The following is a 4,253-nucleotide window of genomic DNA, read 5'->3' on the forward strand; positions in this document are numbered from 1 at the left end:
GGCTCACAGGGGAAAGCAAAGCCAGGAGAAGGGTAGGAAGGTTCTTTACTCCAGATATCCAGCTGGAGTCCTGGCAGCTTCCAGGGATTGGGGGTTTTGCTCAGCTCAGCGCCCAGCTCGGCTCGCCGTGCCATGATGTGGGGGCATTTAACAGGGATGGTGGCTTGGGCCCAGGTTGCTCTGCTCTGGAAGAAGAGCTCAGCTGCCTGGGCTGAAGAAGCAGCTGTTGCTGCTGGAGTAGCTGCCAGAGAAGAAGGGAAGTGGGAGGACCACAGACTTCAGATGCTCTAGCCTGGCTCAACTGGGAGCTGCCTATTTTTGCCCGAACTTTCCTGCCCACCCCACAGGAAACCCAACCCTTGTGGATCTACCCCCAGCCCTGCTTCCTGTTGCTGGGCGAGCCAAGGAGCTCGGACTTCTGCGGTGGCTTGGAGCGCCAAAACCATGAATGCCCTCATGCAAATGCTGCAGTAACACAAACCTGAAGTGACAAGCCATTAAGCAGCCTTTAATTCTCAGCGTTGTAAAGCATTTATTAAACTGCTACGCTTGCAAGGCCAGGACAAACAGGGAAGTGGGAATTCGAAATAACTTGGCCATCTCATGGCACCCTCAAGTAGCACGGTCATCAGCTGAACCCCAAATATTTCTCAAGGCAAGGTCACTGTTGTGTCCTGCACTGGACTTGGAAAGGGAAGCCCTAAGGATAAATCCGTTTGCCTGCAGCCCACATTTCGGATGTCTCGGCCCACGTCCTCCACTGCTGGAGCTGCTCTGCTGCCTCTGCCCGGTACTTCCTGGGGAAAAGTGGGAAGAGGGAGGAATGGCAGAGGAGAGATGTTATGGGCTGACTGCAAGCGTTCCCAGTCCCTCAGGAGACAGGGACAGAAGAGCTGGGAATGAAGGAGCGAAGATGAGCTTGGGCAAAGAGGGTTGGAGAGGAAGTGTTGTTTTAATTTTTGTCTTTGTTTTTCACTATCCACATCTATTTTACTCATAAAATCATGGGGGTTGGAAGGGACCCACCAGGATCATGGATCCAACCCCTGGCCCTGCACAGACCCCCCACCAATCCCACCCTGGGCATCCCTGGCAGCGCTGTCCAAACAACAGATTTTCTACAGGTATATATTTGAAATTATAACAGTAGTTATGCAATCTTAACCTCCCCTGGTGCAACTTAAGGACATTTCCTCTTGTCCTACCCCTTGTTACTTGGGAGAAGAGGCCAATCACCACCTTGCTACAACCTCCTTTCAGGTAGTTGTAGAGAGCACTCAGGTCTCCCTTCAGCCTCCTCTTCTCCAGGCTGCACAAATTTTAGCAATAAATTAAATTAATTTCTCCCTAAGGCAAGTCAGTTTTGCCCATGACAGTAACTGATGAATGATCTCCCTGCCTTTATCCTGATCCAGGAGATTTTCCACCTTATTTTTTCCCTCTGTCCTGCCAAGGAGGAGCAGTGAGAGAGCAGCCAGGAGGGCACCTGGCAGCTGCCCAAGGCCAGCTCACCCCCATGTGGAGAGAAAGGGACCTCTGGAACAGAAAACTGCTCTCAGAGGCAGGCCTAATTTGGCTTGGAGTTCGGTTTTTTGGCTGTCCTATCCTCTCCCCACCCCTGGGATCTCATTTCAGGTTAAGGTGAAAGCAATGACAGCTGATTTTTCAAGGCTGGAGACACTCCCTTGACATTTGCACAATGCTTTCACCTGGGAAAGTGCCGGCAGCAAAATGGCTGGCCCCTGCAGAGGAGCATCCCCTGACCTGTCCACACCTGAACTCCTCCAGCCCCAAGCAGGAGCTGAACCCTGGGCTGAGACCAAACTCCTCCTTCCGAGTGAGCAGGAGTGAAAACCTCAGGAAAATATTGTATTTTCTCTATAATTTCTCCATAATTTTATATCTAATAGATAAAATACATATTATAATATATAAATAATAGATATAATACAAGATATAGTAATATAATTATACGGTATATTAATTGTATTTAATGTAATTAATATATAATTAGATATTATTTGGCTTTTACTATAATTAATAAAATTATAATGTTAATATAATTAATATTATAATTACTTATTACTTACAATAGATAACAAAATAATAGATATAATAATATAAAATATATATTATAATTTATATCCCATTTATTCCCACCCAGAGCAGGTTACGATTCCCAGCCCCTCCTGCCGCGGGACACCCGAAGTTACTCCGTGTGTAGCTACAACCTCTCGTTGTGTTGCACAAACGTGACATCTGCTGCTCAAAAGCCTCCACTGCAGGAGGAAAACATTACCTGGAATCTGCCGGGCACGAGCCCTGGGCCGGACCTTGCCCTGCTCCCAGCCCCGCAAAAAGCAACGTGTCGCTGGGATTTTTGGGATGAGGGAATGTCCCGCTCCTCCCTCTCTCTCGCTCCACGGGAAAGCAAAAATGTCTTTTTTTTCCTGTTTCTTTTTCAGTCTCGGAATTCACAGAATCTCAGAATCATGGAATGGTTTGGGTTGGAAGGGACCTGAAGGATCATCCAATTCCAACCCCAACACCTTCCCCTATCCCAGGGTGCTCCAAGCCCCGTCCAACCTGGCCTTGGGCACTTCCAGGGGTGGGGAATCCACAACCTCTCTGGGATGACCTTGCTCCAATTTCCCACCCTCTTTCCTCCCACTTTTCCCTCCATCTGCACCTGAGGATGGTGCCACCAACACCTTTTCTCTTTGCACCCCCAACCCAATCTTCTCCGTGAAGGTTTTCAGGGAGTTCTGGAAATTCAGAGCATCCCAACGGACCGAATTCCTCCGGAATTCCTCTCCCACCCTCGGAATTGTCCGCTTTGCTCTGCAAACTCCGCGCTGGCCGTTAGAGGGCAATGGGATATGGGGAAGGAGCGAATCCTGCTCGCTGTGGGATCAATTCTGCACCGCCAGCACCTCCTGACCTTGGCTGTGCGTGCAGGGGACGGGGACGGGGACACGGGAACAGCGGGAACGTCGGATCTCCAGACACAGAGGCACCAGACCAGGAACAACAGCCCGATCCCAACCCTCCAAACGTGACTCCACACCCAGGCTGCGCTCAGAGCTCCTCACAGCAAGAGCCAGTTCTAACTGAGTCTGGTTTTACCCACCAGGAACCAAAGCGTTGTCGGGGCAGCCTTTAGCCAGGTGATAATGTCACTGGGAACTTGGAATTAAGGATTTCACCTCCCTGTGCCAGCAGATCTTCCGTGGCCTTGCAGCAATGCATAAATCATCACCCTCTGCACAAAGGAGGGGATAAAAGGCTGCAGGATGAGCCCACTGGTGGGAAAAATCACAGGGAAAATTCACAGTGAAGGTTTCCCAGCTGATGGTCCCTGAACTCAGCCCTTACTGGTTGTCTGCCACCAAACTGGGCTTAATGGTCCAGTGCTGCCAAAAAATGGTTCTTACCATGCCAGCCTTGGCCAGTGGCTGATAACATCAGTAATAATCCTATCAGCAATAATCCTATCAGTAATAATCCTATCAGTAATCAGAGAATCATGGAATATCCTGGGTTGGAAGGGACACACAGGATCATGGATCCAACCCCTGGCCCTGCACAGACCCCCCACCAATCCCACCCTGGGCATCCCTGGCAGCGCTGTCCAAACGCTCCTGGAGCTCTGGCAGCCTCGGGGCCGTGCCCATTCCCTGGGGAGCCTGGGCAGTGCCTCTGGGGCAAGAACCTTTCCTAAAATCCAGCCTAAACTTCCCCTGGTCACAGAGAGCTGAGACTGGAGCTGCCCCTCGGGAGGAAGCTGAATTCTGCTCTCAGGTCTCCCTTCAGCCTCCTCTTCTCCAGGCTGCACAAATTTTAGCAATAAATTAAATTAATTTCTCCCTAAGGCAAGTCAGTTTTGCCCATGACAGTAACTGATGAATGATCTCCCTGCCTTTATCCTGATCCAGGAGATTTTCCACCTTATTTTTTCCCTCTGTCCTGCCAAGGAGGAGCAGTGAGAGAGCAGCCAGGAGGGCACCTGGCAGCTGCCCAAGGCCAGCTCACCCCCATGTGGAGAGAAAGGGACCTCTGGAACAGAAAACTGCTCTCAGAGGCAGGCCTAATTTGGCTTGGAGTTCGGTTTTTTGGCTGTCCTATCCTCTCCCCACCCCTGGGATCTCATTTCAGGTTAAGGTGAAAGCAATGACAGCTGATTTTTCAAGGCTGGAGACACTCCCTTGACATTTGCACAATGCTTTCACCTGGGAAAGTGCCGGCAGCAAACT

At 50.3% G+C, this 4,253-nt stretch overlaps 1 long non-coding RNA gene across 1 annotated transcript in view; it reads right to left on the reverse strand.

The window, feature by feature from the left end:
* Positions 1-512: 512 nt before the first annotated feature.
* LOC108448931 overlaps positions 513-4,253 on the reverse strand; it is a 4,371-nt gene continuing 630 nt past the window's right edge. Inside the window, exon 2 of the long non-coding RNA XR_001865016.1 lies at positions 513-797. This is a non-coding gene — a long non-coding RNA (uncharacterized LOC108448931). The remainder of the gene's footprint in view (positions 798-4,253) is intronic.

This window comes from Corvus brachyrhynchos, unplaced genomic scaffold (assembly GCF_000691975.1).
Source record: "Corvus brachyrhynchos isolate BGI_N302 unplaced genomic scaffold, ASM69197v1 scaffold79, whole genome shotgun sequence".
NCBI lineage: Eukaryota > Metazoa > Chordata > Aves > Passeriformes > Corvidae > Corvus > Corvus brachyrhynchos.